The 23,265-nt window shown below is 40.0% G+C and overlaps 1 protein-coding gene and 1 non-coding gene across 3 annotated transcripts in view; one reads left to right on the forward strand and one right to left on the reverse strand.

The window, feature by feature from the left end:
* Positions 1 to 23,265, forward strand: part of LHFPL6 (LHFPL tetraspan subfamily member 6) — a 236,031-nt gene that overhangs the window by 147,130 nt on the left and 65,636 nt on the right. The window lies entirely within an intron of this gene.
* LOC138447029 (small nucleolar RNA SNORA48) lies at positions 12,789 to 12,923 on the reverse strand. Its single transcript, XR_011259661.1, has one exon. It is a non-coding gene; the product is annotated as a small nucleolar RNA SNORA48 (small nucleolar RNA).

The raw sequence follows: 23,265 nt of genomic DNA on the forward strand, positions 1-23,265 counted from the left end.
AATCCCATGGACGGCGGAGCCTGGTGGGCTGCAGTCCATGAAGTCACTAAGAGTCGGATACGACTGAGCGACTTCACTTTCACTTTTCACTTTCATGCATTGGAGAAGGAAATGGCAACCCACTCCAGTGTTCTTGCCTGGAGAATCCCAGGGACAGCGAAGCCTGGTGGGCTGCCGTTTGTGGGGTCGCACAGAGTCGGACACGACTGAAGCCACTTAGCAGCAGCAGCAGTAGTCTTCCTTGGGATACTCCCAACTCAAGAATTTAAGGTCTGATTTTGCCTCTGGGTCAGAGTAGGGGATTAATGAATTTGATGAAAAAGCTGATTTTTAAAAAACTAGTTGTTAGGTGTATCATCTTCAAAACAATACAACAGCAACAACGACAAAAAGATGTAGCAGAGCATGGGCATTATTATTATAAGAGAATGTTAAAAATAAGGTTATAATTTCCATTATAGTTTCATGTATTTGGGGCCACTCAGAAGGCCTGTAGCGTGCTCAGTGAGGGGACACACAAAATCAGTGCATATTAACTCTGTATGCCTGGAAGGGTCAGCTCAGATTTGTGGTTTGAGAGGATTTGGGCCCTAATTTGTTCACTGAATAGCCTATGGCTAATTAACTGAATTGGTTAGAAGTCAGCCCTCGAGAGCTTAGGGTCAAGGGTTTCGTTTCCCTGCGGACCAGTTTCTCTTCTCTGTTTCATGGTCATTGATTACACTCTTAATCCCTATTCAGGTGACTTGCGAAGTCAAGCTATTGATTACAGAGGATTGGGTATGAATGAATCAAAGCCAAGCCATTACCAGAGCAAAATTACTGAATAGAGTTGGCAGGTCAAAATGGTCCATGATCGATGTTTTGTGGCAGCCTGGATGGGAGAAGAGTTTGGAAAAGGACAGATACATGCATGTATGTATGGCTGAGTCCCTTCACTGTTCACCTGCAACTATCACAACATTGTTTGTTAATCTGCTGTACCCCGATACAAAATAAAAAGTTAAAAAAAATGGTGCACGAGTTATGATAATGAAGTTGCTGTTGGACAAGACCTAGATGAAAATCCCGGGTTTGCCACTTTACTAGAGGACTTCAGGCAACATGTTCTCTCCCTTTAGTTTATCTGCGAAATGAAAATGAAGTCAGCTTCACAGGAAAGTTATGAGGATTATCAAGGTGCTACCTGTTATATATGGGATGGGATATGATCTTCGTTTACACTGGCCTTGCTCCCCAGGGGTACCCTTGCTTCCATATTCAGTGTCCCAGAGTCTCTTCCCACTCCTGCATGCTCTGCTGTTGAAGATGATGATGTCTGTTCAGCCTCCATGCCCCACACTAGTCCATGCCACTTGCTGTCTGGAGCTATAGACCCAGAAGAGCTTGCTTGGGAGGGCAGTTTGCCCAATGATTGCATTTATTTAATAGCACCTTTAAACGAAGTGCTTCTGAGTGATGGGAATTATTCGGCATAGAGAGGACAGGAGTCTCCTAGAAATATACACAAAGATAAATAGGCTGTTCTGTTGTAGGAAATCACGTTGATGGGCTTAGCGTTGTATCTGAATCTTCATATTTCTTCCAGTTTATCAGGGCCTTCCAGTTAGTTCTCGTTCTCAAGTCGTTTCAGAGTTTGTGTCCTGAGTAACTACCTGCTCATTTCCTGGTCTGCACATTTGCTCATCTCCTAGGAGAGGGTGGGAAATAATAGGGCCCATAAAGAGGACTCAGCATACAAATTACAAGTAAGATCAATAAAACTATGATGGAATGATGCTTTTTCATTCTCCTTCTAAGATTATTAGCTCTTTTTTTTTTGGTGGAGAGAAAAATGCAAATGTGATGCTAATTATGAAGATCCATCTGTTATACTTACAGGACCAGAGAGTAAAGCCTAAATTTAAAGCTGTTCCGCAGTACTTTGCCATCTTTGAAGACCCATTTTGGAGAAGCTGTTTCCATCTCAAATGAGCTTTGATGTCCTCCAAAGTAGCAGGTCTTCTTGAAGGACTCTGAGCTGCCATTTGAAGAGGCCAGGTTGTTCTAACTGCACCACTTTTTGTTTGTTTTATTCTGCAGCAAATATGTGGATTGTACCAAATATGTGCTTACGGGGACAATTGAATAACTCTTTGGAAAGTTATGTAAGTTATGAAAAGCAAGTGTTAGGTAACTGCCAACCCCTGAGTACTTATTCAGATTATTTGTCTCTTTTTATATCCCACCTGGAAATGATTCCAAAGAGTACTTTAATGAAAGTTTGTTGAAATCAGCTCTGTACTAGGACTGGGCACTGTCCTGGTCATTTTGATATCTGGGTGGGTAATTAATCTGACTTCTTTCATCATCTGTTTTTCTAATTTTTGAAATTGGAAACGTTACTTTCAATATATAATGTTATTTTACAAAGCCCTGAGTTACAGAACACCTCTGCTGCTGCTGCTGCTAAGTTGCTTCAGTCGTGTCCAACTCTGTGCGACCCCAGAGATGGCAGCCCACCAGGCTCCCCAGTCCCTGGGATTCTCCAGGCAAGAACACTGGAGTGGGTTGCCATTTCCTTCTCCGATGCATGAAAGTGAAAAGTGAAAGTGAAGTAAGTCGCTCAGTCATGTCTGACTCTTCGCGACCCCATGGACTGCAGCCCACCAGGCTCCTCCGTCCATGGGATTTTCCAGGCAAGAGTACTGGAGTGGGTTGCACAGAACACTTCTAAGTATTGTTAAATACTCAAATCCATTTTGCCAATTCATTTTCATTGCACAATGTGGCATCATTAGGCCTGGAGACGGAGACTTGTCAGTTACTGAAGGAGAAGTACTGGTGGAAGACAGTGGAAGTGCTCAGCTATTCAGACAAGGAGAGAAAGAGAGACAGTTCTGGGAACTGAACCCTAAAGGTCATGACTGAGGACAGAAGTCCCTGGAATGACACCCCAAGTTGTCTTCCCAATAAAAGTCAAGGAAGGACTTTTCTGAAAGAGATTGTTGTCGGTCTTAGCAGTGATGCAGCAAAGTCCAGGAGGGTGATGAGGCAAAAATTCAGAATGCAAGGAAAGAAATTACAAGTAGAATTTCAGAACTTGAAGAAACCTCTGAGATGCTTAGCCTAACCTTACACTCGCGCAGATGGTAACGAATCTACCTGCAATGCAGAAGATCCAGGTTCAGTCCCTGGGTCAGGAAGATCCCCTGCAGAAGGGAATGGCTACCCACTCCAGTATTCTTGCCTGGAGAATTCCATGGACAGAGGAGCCTAACTACAGTCCATGGGGTCGCAAAGAGTCAGACGCGACTAAGAGACTAACACTCTTCTTCCCGATGTTACACTTGCACCAAGAAGCTGAGATCAGGAAAGATAAAGGCACTGGGCAAAGACACCCAACTCGTGAGTAGTGGATCCCAGATCAATTCTGTCTCCTGAGTCCCAGGCCAGGGCTTTTTCTAATTTATTGCCTTTGTAGCCAGTCAATGCCCACACAGACCTTGTAGCATTTCCAAGGTTTTCATTAAAGTGGTATATTATAGTCATGACTGACTCATGGTGTTGTGTGGCAAACACCAGCCCAACCTTGTAAAGCAATTATCCTCCAATTGAAAATTTAAAAAAAAAAAATCCCATCAAACTTAAACAGCTGTCATACTTAAAAGGAATGCCTATATACATTAATTGTACCTTTATAGGTGTCTCCCAAAGTTTGCTTTTATTCCCAATGCATTAAAAATATACCAAAAGATTTTTAAAAAGTAGTATTTTAAAACCATAAATGTGAACCTTTCCAGAAAGTTTCTCTCCACCTGGAGACTTTATGGGTTGTTTTTTTTTTTTTTTTTTCCCTCGTAGAATTATCCCAGGAGCTTCATATATTGTAGATAGAACTTATCATTTCTTAATATCCAGAGATGTGTTTTCTGATAAGAAATAGAGAATTTGTGATATAAAATTTTAAACAATTTAACTGTATGCTTTTTGAAATATTTGAACTTTTCTATTATTGCTATTATTTTTTTCAGACTCAGTTTTCTCCCATAACCATAGAAGACTTTGAACTTTTCTGGAAAAAGTCTTTATTTTTTTTTCAGGAATCCTGAATTTGATAAATGAGAAAATTTAAGCAATGTGGTAAGAAGAGGATAATTTTTTCTACTATGTTAAAGACTTCAACTGGGGAAAAAAATGCATAAAACAAAGTATCCTCGGTCTCCAAATTGCTATTTTATACATATTTTATATCCTTATGGCTGTGGTGGTCTCAGGTCATTTTTTTAGGCTCTTTTAACCTCCTGATTAAGTGACAGCTTGATAACCAATGAATTTAATTAGGCAGCTATCAAGCACCAAAAAGGAGTGTAACTGAAGATTGTAAATAAAATGAAAGAGAGGGTCTGGGTATTTGCCCTCTCTTTTTGAAACCAAGAGTATATAATGTGCTTGGCAAAGCTCTGGTTTCAGTCAACTTGAGCGAAAACTATGAAGTTGGCAAAATTTGCATTCAGGCCTGTCCCCCTTCCCTACCCATTACATCCACCTCTTCTTTATGAGATATGATTCATCATTGCATAATCGGTCCAGATTGCTCTTTCTTAAATACTTCTTGACCATCTCAGCTACAGATTATATGGTCTCTGTCCCTTTTAAGCCATCCTGCGACTTCAGTCTTACAGGCTCTGTGTTTTAACTGATTCAGTGTACATCTGTTTAAAGAGGTTGGACTAGAAAAGAAGGTCACTGTTACCCATTACAATGGTGTCTAAGGAAAGCATGATAGTTAAATATAATAAAAACACAACAGCTAGCATTTTATGAGCACTTACCAGCTACCAGAATTTGTCAGACTTTTTATATTCTAATAGGAATGTCTCTGTGGCTCAGATGGTAAAGAATCTGCCTGCCATGCAGGAGACCCAGGTTGGATCCCTGGATCAAGAAGATCCCCTGGAGAAAGAAATGGCAACCCACTCCAGTATTCTTGCCTGGAGAATTCCATGGACAGAGGAGCCTGGCGGGCTGTAGTCCATGGGGTTGCAAAGAGTCGGACATGGCTGAGTGAATAACATACACACCACATATTATGATAACTCTGTAAATCTCCTCACTTTTGGGTGAAGAAACTGAGATTTAGAGAGGTTATAAAACACATGGAGGGATTCAGGACTGTGGGTTTCCTCCCAGTTCTGATGGATTCCAGTGGCTGAACCACAGAGCCGTCAAGTGACCAAGTGTACCCAAAGCTTAGGTCGCTTTTCTCACGCCCTCCACCTTTGTTTGGACTGCAGCTCTGTTTCAAGGCTCTTGTTAGGTGTGCAGTGGGATGCTAAAGAGAGAGTGCATGACGGGGTGGCACGTTCAATATCATTTGACGTGCAACCTGCGACAGGTATGATTACATAAAGCACAGCATCATCACTGGGCTTTATAACATTTATTTATTTCAAAATTTTAAGCCCAATACATGTTAATATAAATAACTATATTTCCCAAATAAAATATAGTTAAGCATGACATTGGTTTACGTTTCTGTAAATTTCTTAAACATGTGGTTTAAAAGAAGACAAGTAAATTTCATATCTGTGCAGTCAATCTGTTGCAATATTTTGATTTGAATAAGTTTATGAAGAAAATCTATGTTCACACAGATATGTGTTGTAAAAGGAAATTGTATTTTCAGATAATTATGGATATTCTCCTTTGAAGATACATCAAAACTTGACAAAGTTGGCTGAACTGTGGAATCCATCAACAACACTGTCAACCAACTTGACCTAATTGACATTTTCAGAACACTCAACCCTACAGCAGCAGAATACACAATTTTTTCAAGTGTAAAAGGAATGCTGTCAAGATAGATCATCTTCCAAGCTATAAAATGAGTGTCAATAAATTTGTAAAAGTTCAAATCATACGATATATGTTGTTTGACCAGAATGGAATTAACTTAGAAATACATACCATAAACATATCTGAAAGTTAGCAATAATTTAGAAAATAAAAAAGATGTTTCTAGATAACCCATGATTTGAGGAGAAATAAAGAGAGAAATTAGGAAGTATTTCAAGCTGAATGAAAATAAAGACAAATATATAATAATTTGTGGAATGCTGCTAGCACATATTTAGAGGGAAACTTACTCTAATAGAGTATTATTTTGTTAGAGTATAAATGTCTCAAATCAATGACCCGTACTTCCACTTTAAAAGTAAAAAAAAAAAGTAAATGAAATCAAAAGTAAAGAGAGGAGATAATAAATACAGAGTGGAAATCAATGAAATATAAAACAGACAAACAATGACAAAATTGCAGAAATCTGAAGCTATTTCTTTGAGGAGATCAATAAAATTAATAAAGCTCTAGTCAGACTGATTAGAGGGAAAAAAGGAGAGAGGACACTAATTACAAATATTAGGAATGAGAGAGGTGATATCTCTAAAGATTCTATAGGTATTAAAAGAATAATAAGGGAATATTATGAATTACTGCATGCCAATAAATTTGACAACTTAAGATGAAATGGAAAATTCCTTCAAAAAACACAAACCAAAGAAGAAACAATAAAGATTGTTTCTATTTTTTTTAATGAATTTGTAAACAAATACCTTCTCTGTAAGAAAACTCCAGGCCTAGTTGACGTCTCTGGTATATTCTACCAACCATTTAGAAATAATATTAATTCTACAAATCTCTTTCAGAAAATTGAATAGGAGACAATACTTCCCAGGAAGGAGTCTTACTATTAATAAAAGCTGGACTCCACTTAGCATGCATATTTGAAATATTTGGAATTTATTGTACATCGTTTATACTTACTAAATCTATCTAAAACAATTTAAGGGTACAAATTAAAACCGTAGAATTAGTAGTCAAAAAATGCTAAGATGGACTGCCCTATTACTATTAAGAGTTCTGGGAAATATTATAAACATGTTTGGTGCCCTCTCTCTAAACTTCATACTAATTTGTTGCAGACAAAAATGAGAGATGATAGCCACAAAGATTCCATATCTCTGGAATTTTACATTTCATATAGGATGTTTTCATCATTTTGAAAAATATAATATTCTTTTAACTTTGTAAAAAACTATAAATTTTTTAATATATTTTTAAAAGATTTATTTATTTATTGGCTGTGGTGTTTCTTCATTACCGCACATGGGGTTTCTCTATTTGCAGCAAGCAGGGCCGATTTTTCATTGACATGCACGGGTTTCTCATTGTAGTGGCTTTTCTTGTTGTGGAGCATGGATTCTAGGTGCGCAGAGTTCCGTAAATGCAGCACGTGCTGGAGGTCTCTAGAGCACTGGCTCTGTAGTTGCGGTGCATGGACTTAGCTACTCTGTTATCATGTGGGATCTTCCCAGATCAGGGGCTGACCGGTGTCCCTTGCATTGCAAGGTGGATTCTTAACCACTGGAGCACCAGAGAACACCTCCTCCCATAATTTTAAATTGGATTTCATCTCACTGCCTGGCACATAAATTAATTTTTCTGGAGCTCCACTTTGCAGTTCCCTCACTCATGTGCCTTGCATTTCTCATGCCCACAATGTGAATGTTTCCGACACAGCCCACATTATTATCGTCAGAGTGAGGAGGCTAAGCTCATGGGCAGTTGTGGACAGCTTTAGTTGGCAGTCTCTCTTTAACTACTTGGAGTTTCTCATTTTCACAACTTTCATTTATTTAAAACTTTATTTCTCCAAATTGTGGGATTGAGTCTCTAAGACGGAAATCTGTTTCTAATTTTTACTGAATTTCCAAATCTAAGGTCCAACTGTTTTTAAAAACCCTTTCATTTTATTATCTAATTTCACATAATTTTCATATATATTTTCATTTTAATGCTAGAGCCCTTTTAGGAATAACCATGATTTTATCTAGCTATTTTGTATATGTTCTTTAAAATACATGTGTGTGTGTATGTGTGTGTGTGTTTGTGCGTGTGTATATAATATGTATTGGGTTGACCGCAAAGTTCCTCAACATCTTACGGAAAAACCCAAAGGAACTTTATATATATATATATGTATTTATACTGGCTTATGAGAACATAAAGGAGAGTCAACATAAAGGAGATTTCACTTAATCCCTCCATTGCCTTTACTACAGCCCATGCTGCTGTCATCTTTGGATTTCTGCCATAATGTCCTGGTTTGTTTTACCTAGTCCAGTTTCTCCCACTCCTAATTCGGTTCTAGTCAGAACGAGCATTCTGAAGTATAATCATGTCACAATACTGCAGAGACTCCTACAGCTCTCCGTTGCTTTGGAAACAGTGCCAACTAATCAACGTGATGCCCAGAAGGTCCACTGTGCTCTGTTCCCACTTTATCTCACCTTTCTCTGGTCCCTTTCTCTTGCTTGCCTCTTTCTCCATTGAAATTCTTTCAGGTCCTTTTTCACAGATACTCTTTCCTGTTTCTGGAATCACTCTTTCCCACCTCCTAATTCTCACTTATCTTTCATGTCTCAGCTTATACATTTCTTTTCCCCAGAAACTTACCTTTCCCCAGCTGAGTCTAATGCTTCTGCTTTGTGTATCTGGAAGCACCCTGCATTTCTCCTGTCAGAACCTTTATTAGAGCCTTTCGAATGCTCTGTTAACTGTTTTTCCCACTACACCATAAGGTATGTGAGGATGGGGACTATTGTCTGTCTTGATCGCCATTTTATCCTCCAGGTCTGCCTAACATAGTATCTGGTTTATGATAGGAGATGAATGACAAGTGAGTTTCTTGAAAAAGGAAAAGCATACAAAGTAAGCTAAATGGATTTATAATCATTTTAGAGCAGACAGTGAGGATTTTTTTGTTTCTATTCAGAATTAAAGATGCTCAAGCCAAAAACAAAAAACAAAAGAGGGTGACACATACATAAATAACAAGCAACTTAATTAGCTTGATGTTTCTTTCTTTCTCCTCTTTTGGCCATACCACTCAGCTTGCGGGATCTAGTTCCCCAACCAGGGATCAAACCCACACCCTCAGCAGTGAAAACCAGTCACTGGACCACCAGGGAAATCCCATGCATGTTCATTTCTTGAGATAAGTAAATATTATTCTACTTGAGCCTTTTAAAATTAAGCCAACCTAATTTCACTTATTGGAGAAGGAAATGGCAACCCACTCCAATGTTCTTGCCTGGAGAATCCCAGGGATGGGGGAGGCTGGTGGGCTGCTGTCTATGGGGTTGCACAGAGTGGGACACGACTGATGCGACTTAGCAGCAGCAGCAGCAATTTCACTTACATGAGATAATCTAGATTAGTTGAATCCACAGGGCCAGAAAGCAGAATACTGGTTAGCAGGGGTGAGGAGACTGGGAGAATAGGGAGTTATTTTTTAATGAGGATTTCAGTTCGGGATGAAGAAAGCATCCTAGAGATGAATTCTGGCAATGATTGCACAATAGTGTAGAAGTCCTTAAGGCTGTACAGTCCGTATAACTTTGACTGTCTCATTGCACTGTGTTCATTGCACTATGCGTCACGTATTCCTGAAGCAAGACTTAAAGTCATTTGGCATATCGAAGCATTGTTACTATTCCAGCCAGGTACATTCATGTGTAATGCCTGAGATAATCTGGGTACTGTAAGAGACCGGTGGAGAATTATACACATGAAGCATCCTTTTGCTAGTTCTTGGCTCCAGTAAAAGCCACACAAATGAGACTCCTGACCTAAAATAAACTATGGAGGGAAAGGAACTGGAATGAGAGCTTTGGGCTTAAATAGTTTGCTTTTATAGGGAACTTGAGGCTGTCACCCTCTGTATTTTCTTGAAATGAAATATACCAGCATCATTTTTAAAAAATTAATAATACCTAATATTAACACATACCACATAGTCTGCTGATGTTTTTATGTAGATCATGATAACAGTATAACCTCTTTTATAACTTGCCTTTTCTTAGTACTTGCTCAGAAGTTACTGACTCTGACTCATCTCTGACGTAATCTGCTAAATGGAACATGAGACAAGGTTATCTCCTGAAGATTTCAGCAAAAGTAAATAAACCACAAAACATCCAAACCAACTGTCTGTGTTTACTTCTTTCTTTCTATTACGTGCAGGTCAAGTTTTAAGATAGCCAGTCTGCTTGATTGTCGTCATGAGTAATCATATTCCTCAGTTTGGTTTTTGTAAGTGTGTGTTTTGCCAGGGAGGGGAACAGAATCCAAATATGTTATATAAATAGCCTTGTTCATGTAGCTTGCCTTCAATTTCTAGCATTCTGAAGTCACTTTTCAACTCTTCTTCATCCTCCCAGCTCCAAGGTCTGTGTGTTGCACTGCTTTACATAAGCAGAAACAGATGATAGCTGTGAGTTTCCAAAATGGCCCCATTAATATCCCCATTGTTTCACAGTGGGAACGAACTTTGAACCTTGAACTTGTCAGTCCATTAACATGGGATGTTGCCAATGTATGTTCATTTGGAAATGATGATAATTATTGGTGTGAAACATCTGATTTCATACCTTGTAAAACAAAAATTGGAACAGTGGACGGTCATTCACCCAATGAAATCATCTAAATGACACTGAGAATGGTTTTTAAATTCTTTCAATATGTAGGATCAGTCTTAAAGCTGAAATCTGTTTCATCACGGTATGTGTGTGATTAGTAGGTTATGAACCTAAGGCTTAAAAGTTTATGAATTCAACATTCAGCAGAATCTATAAAGAGTAATTTTAAATTATTAGCTGTATTTTGCAGAATCCTTCAAAAGCATCTTTTTAATTGAATTTTAAATCAATAGCAAATATGATATCCAAGCATCACTTGGGGGCATTTTGAAGTTTTACTTTCAGTCTTTCACCTTTTCTCCATGATTGACAGCCTGGTGGTTGGGGACATAATAGGAAAGCATCACTCGACTTTCTCCGCTTTCTGTGCTATGGGCATCTACACTTGTAATTTAGAATTTCTTCATGATCTGATAGACAGATATTAGATATTGCTACCACCAGCAGGAAGAATGTCCTCCTGGCAAAACAAAAATGATCGAGCACAACTGCTTTTCAATTCTACATCCAAACTGTTCCTTAGTTTTGAGAATTTAAAAGACAAGGTATTGCTGTTTATAAGAACAGCACTGTAGGAAAGGAGGAAAGTTTTTTTCCAGGACAAAGTCAAGACTGCAGGGCAAAAACAAACTAGAATTCATGGGAGTTTTTATCTTACCTCTAGTTGTTATTTGCAGCCACATGCCAGGAAGAGCCTCCTTTTCCACCTCTCACCATATTTATGCCCCTCTTTTGATTGAAGTATAGTTGAATTACAATGCTGGGTTAATTTCAGGTGTACAGCAAAGTGGTTAAATATATACATGTACATATATATATATATATACCTTTTCAGATTCTTTTCCATTATAGATTACTACATGTTATTGAGTATAGTTCTCTGAGCTATATACTAAGTACATCCCCTAAGTATCTCTTACAATGAAAGTAAAGATACAGTTCTTTCAAGACTTTCAAATAACCTTTTGAAAGTTTTCTAACTTTAGACAAAGTCCCCTGCCCCTGCCTTTTGCTAAGAGTTCTAAGGGATTTTCTTCCCTCTCCAGATATCACAAAGCTGGCGTCTCCTGTTTTTTGCAAGCCAGCTCTTGGAGGGGTCTTGAGTTATGAAAGTGAAAGTGTTAGTTCCTCGGTCATGTCCAACTCTTTGTGACCCCATGCACTGTAGCCCGCCAGGCTCCTCTGTCCATGGGCTTCTCCAGGCAAGAATACTGGGGTGGGTTGCCATTTCCTCCTCCAGGGGATCTTCCTGACCCAGGGATTGAACCCAAGTCTCCTGCATTCCAGCAGATTCTTTACCATCTGAGCCACCACCTAAGTATAAAAAAATTCCTGTAATTTTGATGTGTTAAAACTGATGGGCTGGGTCCCAGTTTCTGAATGGGAACATTTTCCTCTGTGCTTCCTTTAGAGCAGTTCTTTTAAATGGCAAAGTCTTTTCCCCTAATAATGCTAACAACATTAATTACTACCTATAGAAATAAGACACAAAGGGTGAATGGTCCATTCATCAAATCCACCTAATGGGATTCAAGCTGAGGTACAGATTACACTTTGATGGACTCAGGCATACTCTGTATGTTGACTGCATAGTGACCCAGACCATAGTCTTCAGGCACTGCTGCTGCTGCTGCTAAGTCGCTTCAGTCGTGTCCGACTCTGTGCGACCCCATAGACGGCAGCCCACCAGGCTCCCTGGTCCCTGGGATTCTCCAGGCAAGAACACTGGAGTGGGTTGCCATTTCCTTCTCCAATGCATGAAAGTGGAAAGTGAAAGCGAAGTCGCCCAGTCGTGTCCGACCCTTCGCGACCCTGTGGACTGCAGCCTACGAGGCTCCTCCATCCATGGGATTCCCCAGGCAAGAGCACTGGAGCGGGGTGCCATCGCCTTCTCCTACAGTCTTTGGGAAATACGCCTTATTTCCAAGGGTGTGGTTTACATGAGTGAGGAAGGGAGCTGCAGGGAAACAATGGGTACAGATTCTAGAGAGTCCAGTTTGAAGGAGGCTTGCCTGATAATATAAAGAAAGGTCAGGGCAGCTGAGCAGGTGCAAACGCAGCTGGTGATCCAGATTTTCTAGAAACACATAGGCTATTAAGCTGTGTGTTTTGTCTATAAAACCTCTTTGTGCCTTTGGTCACTTTGCTGAGAATCATTGCTCCATTTTTGCTTCTGTGAAAGAAATATTAACAGCTATTAACAGTTAGAAAATGTACTTGGGTTTTAAATATATCTTTTTTTTTCCCTTTTCTTTTTTTTTTTTCTTTCCATGTGTCCAGGGCATGAACCAGGCATGGGCACAGAGCAAAAGCCAAGCTGGGATAAACAAGGAGTTGTTTTGTCCTTCATTGATATGAGACAGGTGCCACCAACCAGGTGCCACTCTACCCAGGTCAGGGACATTAAATATATCTTTAGAAAACCTTTTCGTTAATCCTAATCTGTTTTGACAAGCCTCAAATTGGGAAAAAAATCCCCAAGAAACAAAGAAAAATCATTTCTAAATTCCTTGTTGGCAGGGGAATGTATTTTTTTTTAATTTGAGGCTGGTAGTGCAGAACTCATAATGATTAAAAATTTCAATAAAAATTGGGATTTAGGAGGAATTATCAACTTAAACCAGTTTGCCCAAGTGATTAAGAATACAGTAGCTTTAGTGGAAGTTAAAACATTTTAATTAATATGAGAATATGAACTCAACTCTTACTTCACACACAGTGAATGCAGAATTTATTGGCTGTAAAGATTTTTACTGAGAATTTTTTAGTGCATTTCGTTAAATAAGAATTATAATACTTTTCTTCACTTCTGTTTTTAGAGAAGAGGGTAGGAATACCAAATTGGTTTTGAAAGCATTTCATCTAAAGCTGCCTGAAAATGCTCCTCTCTTTCTTTGTTCAGTGATATAAAAGACTTTGACCTCAGATCACTGTGGTCCTAGCCAATGACATCAGTCTCAACTCACTGAAGAGAGGCAATGAAATTATGCTTGTGCTTTGCAAGAAGCAAGATGTCCCAGAGTAGAGAAACAAGCCCTTATTCTGTATAATTTATTCCACATTTAAAAATGTTTGTTCTCTTTTGTAAGCAAGATTGAAGTCAGTATACATAGGAGAATACAAATTGTCCTGGGTTTTATGGGACTGACTCTTTTTTTGGATATGGACCATTTTTAAAGTCTTTATTGAATTTGTTACAATATTCCTTCTGTCTTAACATTTTGGTCTTTTTTTGCCACAAGGCACCTGGGATCTTAGCTCCCTGAGCTGGGATTGAACCTGCACTGCGTGCCTTGGAAGGTGAAGTCTTAACCACTAGACCAGCAGGGAAGTCCCCCATGGGACTGTTTCGATAAACTAAGTGGATAGATTAGCACACTCAAGACTTAAAATCTATACCTGTTGACAAACTGGACTTAATCCATCTCTTATTTCTAGGGGGGAAAAAAAAGAGGGAGCAGAGTAGCACTGCTGAAACCTTTCAGAAATAGCAGATTTGGAATTCTTGGTTGGTCATTGGCAGCATCTTATATATCATTAATTATTGGAATCCCTTTTCCACCTTTACGCTCCCAGGCATCTTACGATGAACATGACTATACAGTCTTCAGGGCTAGTTGACCACAGTGGATAGTTAATGCCAGAGATAACTGAGAGTGTAAATAGGAAAGGCAAAGCTGTTTAAATTCCCAAAGATGAGACAATTATTGTGAGATTTCTGTGACTAAATCAGATATTTTATTTGGATAACTGAAGAAAATGCATAGCTGCTATCTGGAGCTTTGAGGCATTCTGCCTTAATGAGGGTCTTGAGACATCTATCGTTTAAAATGTAGGATAAGCATCAGCTTATTCAAAGTGATATTAGCGCCTACCGTTTTTAATATTCAGCCATGTATATTATAAGGAGATTGCTGGATAAAATGTAAATGCATTTTATTAAAATTTATTTAATAAATTTATTTAAAATCAGGGGGTAATAAAAAAATAAGACACAGCCAGTGCCTTTTAACTCCAGTATTAGTTCTGTTGCATCCTTTCAAAAAAGCTTTAATCTTTTCCTTGAAACTTTTAGGAATCAGAGTATGTCTAGCCAATCGATTATGTAGCTTTGAATCTATTACACTCCATGTGGATAAATGAGAACTCTTAAATTAATTCGTTCTCTAAGTTCACTGTTTAAATATCCCTGCCGCAGTTTTCCCCAAATCTCATGAAAAGCATTAGCAGCTAATTCATCTTTTGCCCCTACATCATCCAGAAAGAAACAAACTCATAGACAGAACCAGCTATAGTTGAAAAGGACTTGTGCATTTCATCCATCCATTCATTACCCATTCATTTATTTTGCCATGAGAGGGTAGAAGTGGGCTGCTGGGGTGGGAAGACTAGTCGCGGGTTTGGTTTTGTTTTAATTTGAGCTTATTTGGGAAGCTGCTGTATAAAGTCACTGGCCTGCTTTTCAAGCAGATCTGCCAGTGGATTGAGTGCTGCCAGGACTCAAGAATAAATCCTCTTTTTCTCACCCCCATAATGCTCTAAATCTTGCCACAATACTGACTCTATAACTCCAAATCCCATGCCTGCTTCCTTTCTGTCCCTTTCTAAACAGGTTCGGGCTATGAATCGTATGCAGACACAGGGTCCATTTGAAGACTGGGCTGGGCTCCTTGTCACCACCTCACTGAATTGGAATGCAGCCCACGGATTCGCCCCTGCCCTGGCCCCCGAGCTCCCCCCAGGCTGGGCGAGAGTTCATTGATGTGCTGAATATCACAAAGACTTAATTCTGCACTGAAAGGTTAAAAAGAAAGGAAGGGGGAGGGGAAAGGAGAGAGGAATAGAGATGAGGTCTGCAGAGAATGGTTTATTCAGCTAATGAACTTTTGCAGAATGGCTAACAAGGAAGAATTTTTGCTGAAAGAAACTTCGTCATTGATACGACTCCTTTCTTCCTTCTGTTTGCCCTTTCGAGGGAGAGGAAAGTTAAGAGATGCTAGGGATTAAATGATAGACGGGTACAGAAAGATGTGTTTTATAAAAGCAAAGCAAGATATCTCACTTTGGCTTCAGTTTATGCTTGTAGGAAGGGAAGCCTCTCGCGGATTCCCCCTTGCAGCCCTTGTCTCATCTAATATTATGCAGCGAGCAGCTCGGACCCAATTTAGCCTTGTCAATCCACACACAAGCCAAAGTCAAGGGATTCCCACAGATTCTCTCGCAACAGACACTGCCTTTGGGGAGAATGACTGAGTAGTCAGTCTTTATGGTAAAACACAGTCTCATTCTCCAAAGGGTATGAATAAGCCAGAGTGATTTCACAGCAAAGAAAAGAAACAGATAAGAAGCATAATGGAAAACAACATTGTCTATTCCAGCTTTGTTTCTTCCTGAAGTTGAGAGGAGTTTCCATACACCCTTGGGCTTTTCTAAATTTGTAATAACCTGAGTTCTAGGCAAGGTGAGAAGAAATCTGTAAATGACACTTTAAAACAAAAATGTCTTCACCTTTATGAAAATAACCTCATGTGCTTGTGCAAAACATATTCATCGTTTCAATGCCTGCCTGTGACAAATGTTTATATACCTATTATAGGCAATGAGATTAAAAAAAAAATGGTGCTGGGACTAGCAGTACGGAGGTTTTAACAACTTGAGGAAGCAAATTTGATTTGCATGCCATTTACAAATGATTTCTAACACCCCTGACACCAGAGTTATAAAAGTTTAAAAATTGCACGATGGCTTTACAACCTTCCTGTATTTGATTTATGTTCGCATACACTGTAAAAGAGAGAAAGCTGGCACTTTCTCTTCCTTCTTATAACTAAATAATGCATCACACATTAAATAGGTGAATCTGGTTCTGCTGTTCTTCAGACTTCTGACTTTATCACCCAAGTATTAAGGTTGTAGGGAAAAGGAGAAAAGGTTGTAGATGGGAGAAGAGAAAACCTTTTATTCTCCATCCTTTTATCCTTTAAACTGTACAGTCACAGGTATCATTATGTAGCACCCCAGTTGGACAGTGTTGATGACCTCTGCCTTCAGTTGAGAAGATGTAGAGTAAGTGAACCGGCCAACTAATGTGATGAACACAATATTCTTTAAGGCTATCTCCCCCGATTTTTTTCATTTTAGCGTTTTAAGGTTTATTTGTCCATTCAGCAAATAAGTGCCGCGCGTCTATAATGTGTCAGGCATTGTCCTAGACCTTTGGGTAGATGAATAGAAAAAACAGATAAAGATACCATAGAGCCTGATTCTGGTTGTTCAGATTTTCCCCCCAGATCTTTTCAATAGTCATAATCCTAGCAAAGACTTTAGCTAATACTGATTTTTATTTACCGTCCCCACTGTGGTTTATGTTTACTCAATGCTCTGCTTTCAGAGGTTGGCACATGTATGTAAATGAAAGTGAAAGTGTTAGTCGCTCAGTCGTGTCCATCTCTTTGCAACCCCATGGACTCTAGGCTCCTCTGTCCATGGAATTCTCCAAGTGAGAATACTGGAGTGGGTAGCCATTCCCTTCTCCAGGGGATCTTCCCGACCCAGGGATCAAACCTGGGTCTTCTGCATTCTTTACTGTCTGAGCCACCATGTATGCAAGCGTATATGCATAATTTCACCCACTGGACATTTCTTCAACCTACATCCATTCCTTTCCCATTAAACACTTCCCATGGGCAGCGGAATAGAGAAGTGAAATCTGAAAGGTGTTTCTAGTCCTTATTCTGTTAACTACCTAATATCAAATAGGGCTTCCCATGTGGCTCAGCTGGTAAAGAATCCGCCTGCAATGCGGGAGACCTGGGTTCAATCCCTGGGTTGGGAAGATCCCCTGGAGAAGGGAAAGCCTACCCACTCCAGTATTCTGGCCTGTAGAATTCCATGTACTATACAGTCCATGGGGTTGCGAAGAGTCGGATACAACTGAGGGGCTTTCACTTCAAAATCAAATATCCACTCAAGCTAGGTAATACTGTTTTCTTTTCTCCCCTATTTCTTTAGTGTTTTTACTAAAGGTCAGGGAGATAAATTGACTGCCAATGGGAAACGGTTGACAAGAGTCAAATTCAGCCCTTAGACTGTGGAGCTTGGCTGCTTGTTTTATTTATTGTCCCATTCATTTATAAATTCATTTAGTCTTCACCCAATAGATTTTTGGATATTGCAAACTATATACCAGACCCTGACCATTCGCTATGGAGAGCAAGGATAAACCAGACAGCCGTGGCCTCTGGAATTCAGTCTGGTGGGGAACCAAGATGCTTCTTTGCAAACACAGTTCAGGACTTAAGTGTTCTTTCAGCTGATCTTTGTATTCTTTCGAGACTTTTATGGCAAGTTGCCCCTGCCATCAGAGGAATCCACCAGGAACATATTGATTACAGATTTGAGTTGTCTCGCACGTATGTACACACACTGCCTGCACGCACATACACACTTACACACACGCACCAAGATTTCTTTTCCCCCAACTTTACTGAGCTACTTTTCCTTCTACTGTCTGGTGAGACAATACAGTGATATGCAAGCCTTTCAGAAATCGGGCAAGATTCCTGGCCAACTGAATTATTTCATTCTACACTCTGTGTCAGTTCCTGGAAATTAACAATAGACCGTTTCACATTGGTCTTTGATCCCACCAGCTCAGTCATGGTATTTTTCCAGATGTTTCCGCCTTGGGTTGCTATTACAAAAAGCACAGGCCAAGTTGGCCTGTAGCAGGGCTGAGGTATTTGCTTTTTTTGCAAAATGACCTGATCATGTGCTACTCAGGGGTTAGCGGAGGGAGACGCCTAGACTTTAACGTCTGAATGGTCCCTTGAATTATAAGTGTTTTTAAAGAAAAATACCATGCCCAGTATAGAGACAAAAACATTGATTTGGCCTGATTCTAGCAACTTGGTTATGCTTTGAAAAAAGTTAACATGCTGTTTTCTCTCAGTTTACTGTACCCCAAATGGTCTAACATTCCCAAGAATCTAAATGCCAATAAGCATGGAGAAAACCCTCAACTGCCAAGAGATTATGCCCTTTAGGTGTTTGGGCAGAGATGAGACAAATAATTGGCATTATTATGCCCTTTGTTATGATTTCATAAACAAACATTTCATAGCACGATATAGCACAAATGACAAGAAATGAGCCCACAGCAAAAGGGGCTTGAAGCCTTCAGTGTGAAATTTGCTTCATTGCACCAGAACAAGTGACCCAAGTGTCCCGAGAGAGAGCCCATGCCAGCAAGAGCAGGGGACCCTGTGCTCGCTGCACTCTAGTCAACACTGACCTTGAAGACACTATTTTTTTTGCCCCCTTGTGCAGCATATGGGATTTTAGTTTCCCCACCAGGGATCGAACATAGTCCCCTGCATTGGATGCACAGAGTTTTAACCAATGGACCACCAGGAACCCCTAGGACATTTTTAGATGTACTGAAGCACGTGCCCTAAAGTTTAGTATGAAAGAGTAAAAGCAATTTCTCGAAAGATGACAAGAACCAGTCCCTCGAGAAGTTCCCGCTGAACAGTGGCCTAAATTTGACTCTAGAAAGAGTAATGAGGATGCATATGTTGTATGAATGTTGACACTTCCATTCTCACAACTGATGCTTATTTTATTAAGGCTTTCTGATGTGACTCTGGCTAATACTCACACAAAACTGAGCTTAATTTCTAGGTAGGAAGTACCTTTTTAGATGCCTATATACCCTGTAAAGAAAGCTGAGCACTGAAGAATTGATGCTTTTGAACTATGGTGTTGGAGAAGACTCTTGAGAGTCCCTTGACTGCAAGGAGATCCAACCAGTCCATTCTGAAGGAGATCAGCCCTGGGTGTTCTTTGGAAGGACTGATGCTAAAGCTGAAACTCCAATACTTGGGCCACCTCATGCGAAGAGTTGACTCATTGGAAAAGACTCTGATGCTGGGAGGGATTGGGGGCAGGAGGAGAAGGGGATGACAGAGGATGAGATGGCTGGATGGCATCACCGACTCGATGGACATGAGACTGAGTGAACTCCGGGAGTTGGTGATGGACAGGGAGGCCTGGCGTGCTGCGATTCATGGGGTCACAAAGAGTTGGACACGACTGAGTGACTGAACTGAACTGAACTGACTGATACCCTATAATCTATCATTCCAGTCCTAGATATATTTCAGACAGCAATATGTAGTTATGTGCATGAAAAGACATGTAGGAGAATGTTCATAGAAGCATCTTTTGTACCAAAGAAAAAATGGAAACTATCAAAAGACCTTTCAACAGTAAAGTGGATAACTTGTAGTATATTCCCAATGGCATGCCATGCAGCAATTACAATAAACAAATTACTGTGATGGTCAACCATATGGATGACATAAACATCTTACAAACAATGTTGAAGGAAAGAAACCATAACAAAAGAGCCCAAAATTTATGATTCCATTCATATCAGTACAAAGTCAGGCAAACCAATCTATTCTATTTAAAGTTAGGATAATGGTTACCCTGGGATAGGGTGGTGATTAAAGAGGAGCAGAAGAATGCTTCTGAGGTGCCAGTCATATTTTGTTTTTTAACCTGAGTAAAGATTGTTGTTTTGTCGCTAAGTCAAGGCCAACTCTTTTGCAATCCCATGGAGTATAACCTATGCCAGGCCCTCTGTCCATGGGATTCTTCAGGCAAGCATACTGCAATGGGTTGCCATTTCCTACTCCAAGGGATCTTCCCAACCCCGGATTGAAGCCCCCTCTCCTACATTGGCAGGCAGATTCTTTACCGCTGAGCCACCTGGGAAGCCCAAGTAAAGGTTATGAGGTGATATTGACTTTATGAAAATTCTTTGATCCCTGCCCTTGTGTGCGTACTTTTTGATAGGCATGTTAGATTCAATATACTTGTAAAAATGCAAATACTTTTTCACCTAGTAAAGAAAGTAGCAACAGAAAGACTCCGTTCGGACATATGGGTTGGCTAAAAAGTTTCTTGGGGTTTTAACATAGCATCTTATGGAAAAATCCAAACAAATTTTTGGCCAAACCAATACTTTAAAAAAGACATAAATTAGCTCAGGATATGAAGATAAGATGGTTGGATGGCCTCACCAATTCGATGGACGTGAGTTTGAACAAGTTCCGGGAGTTAGTGATGGGCAGGGAAGCCCGGCGTGCTGCAGTCCATGGGGTCACAAAGAGTCTGACACGAGTGAGCGACTGAACTGAACTGATGAAGTTTAAATAAAAACTAATTTTGTGACTATTCAAGTCTCATTTTCTTACTTTAAATGGTAGAATATTCTCCTGAGTACACATTAGTGTGGATATATTTTTTAGTTATTACTTGGCTAGCAGCTCTTTGAAGAGTTGGCATTAAACACTGTGGAAAATTTTGTGGATAAAATGAATAGCAAAAGCCATTTTTCCTCCCTAAAATATTCCAGATCTCTTTGATTAGATATTCTCTCTCCCTTCTTTGAAACCCCACAATATTTTGTATTCCTCTTAGTGATACGTGGACTACCTTGGATGCTTAGTCACTCAGTCGGGCCTGACTCTTTATGATCCCTATGAACTGTAGCCCACCAGACTCCTCTGTCCATGGGACTTTCCAGGCAAGATTAGTGGAGTGGGTTGCCATTTCCTTGTATAACAGTTAATTTTATAAACCCAAATGTCATTCATCTATCACAGAATCTCCTGTGATATTCTGGAGACAGGCAGTGTGCACCAGTGCCCAACTGCATGGGTTCAAGACCCCTCTCTGTCCCTTGTCAATGGTGTAAGTTTGGGTCAACACGGTCTCTCTGTGCTTCTCTCCTTATTTATAAAGTGGTGGGGATATTGTAGCAGCTGTTTCCTAGGGTTATTATAAACATTTAAAGAATTTAGTGCATAAGATTCTGAGAACAGTTCCAGACGCAGAGTTCAGTCATTCTTAGCTGCTATTTCTGTCAGGGTATCATGATTCCTGTCATGATTCCTAAATGAGGAAAAGGAAAGAACAAAATTCAGAAGATCTAGGAGTAGACCAAACTTCTGTCTGCTAATTCCCAAACACAACTTTCTTTCTCAGCTATTCTGCAAATATAGCATGTTGATCACTTGTAGCTCAGTGTATGCAAACTGTTCTCATTTAGTCTGGTCATGTACAATTATTAGGTTCTTTTGGGAAATATTGACAGTCTCCTGATTCAGTTACGTAGGCTTCTGTTGTTTAGTCGCTAAGCTGTGTCCATTTCTTTTCAACCCCATAAACTGCAGCACGCCAGGCTTCCCTGTCCTTCGCTATCTCCCCGAGTTTGCTCAAACTCATGTCCATGGTGTCAGTGATGATCCAACCATTTCGTCCTCTGTCGTCCCCTTCTCCTCTTGCCCTGAATCTTTCCCAGCATCAGGGTCTTTTCCAGTGAGTCAGCTCTTCGCATCAAGTGGCCAAAGTGTTGGAGCTTCAGCCTCAGTCCTTCCAATAAATATTCAGGGTTGATTTCCTTTAGGTTTGACTAGTTTGATCATTTTGCTGTCTAAGGGACTCTCAAGAGTCTTCTCAAACACCACAGTTCAAAAGCATCAATTCTTTGGCGCTCAGCCTTCTTTATGGTCTAACTCTCACATCTGTACATGACTACTGGAAAAACCATAGCTTTGACTATACAGACCTGTGTTGGCAAAGTGATATCTCTGCTTTTTAATACAGTGTCTGGGTTTGTCATGGCTTTTCTGAATAATTATTAGGTTCTTTTATAGAAATATTGACCATGTCTCCTGATTCAGTTACGTGTTAGTGTTAATATGTGTAATGGATGAAACGCAATAAAAATTTATTCCTAGCTCCCATTATGGTCCAAGTAAATGTTACTTGACAGCTTCCCTAGAATGACTCAAGGACCCAGGCTCCTTTCGTACGGGTACCATTCCCTGAGCCTCAGCTACCCCTATATCCACTTGACACAAGGAGGAAAAGAGCCCAGAGGTGCTGCACTGATTTTTTAAAGGCCATGATATGCCTTTAATGGCCCACATTATTACTCTCATATTCCTTGGACTAGACTTCAGCTGATGCCTAGTCAGCTGATGCCCACATCCAACTGAAGGTGGGCTGGCAAATGTTACTGAAGTGTATGCCCCAGAAGGGGAAACTGAATTTTGCAAACAACTAGCTATGTTTGCTAGAATTTAGAGGTAGGTAAGGGTTTTAGCTCTCCACCTGATGGCCCCACTACGGATATAGCAGCAAATTAGCACAGTGTTTTATACTAGCACATATATTTACTAGCCATCAGGCCCTTAAATGATAGTGTCTTTTCATCAGAATCCCAGCTCTCCATCCTTATAGGTGTTTCCATCATGGCTGATATGAAGGAAGGAGTCCCCTTGAAATAAACACAACATTATTCTAGGGCCAAGACTTCAGTTAACCTGAGAGATGAATTCAGGCACCCGAAGTGCTGTGAATCCTGCCTGGATATAGCACTCTTCTGGAACCAAGTCACAGGAGCCAATTCAGAGAGTATACCCGCCATAGATAAGTAGATTCTTCTAGATTCTTCTACCATGCATACCTAAGAATGAAGACTGTCTCTCTCTTCTAGCCAATCTGAATACCTTGAAGCACCAGCCATTTCACTAACAGAACCCCCACCTCTTACATCCACTTTGTCAATTATAAAACATCCTAAGGTTAGTAGACCGTAAAAAAGGCTGAGCACTGAAGAACTGATGCTTTTGAATTGTGGTACTGGAGAGGACTCTTGACAGTCCTTTGG

The sequence above is a fragment of the Ovis canadensis genome, chromosome 10, assembly GCF_042477335.2.
Source record: "Ovis canadensis isolate MfBH-ARS-UI-01 breed Bighorn chromosome 10, ARS-UI_OviCan_v2, whole genome shotgun sequence".
NCBI lineage: Eukaryota > Metazoa > Chordata > Mammalia > Artiodactyla > Bovidae > Ovis > Ovis canadensis.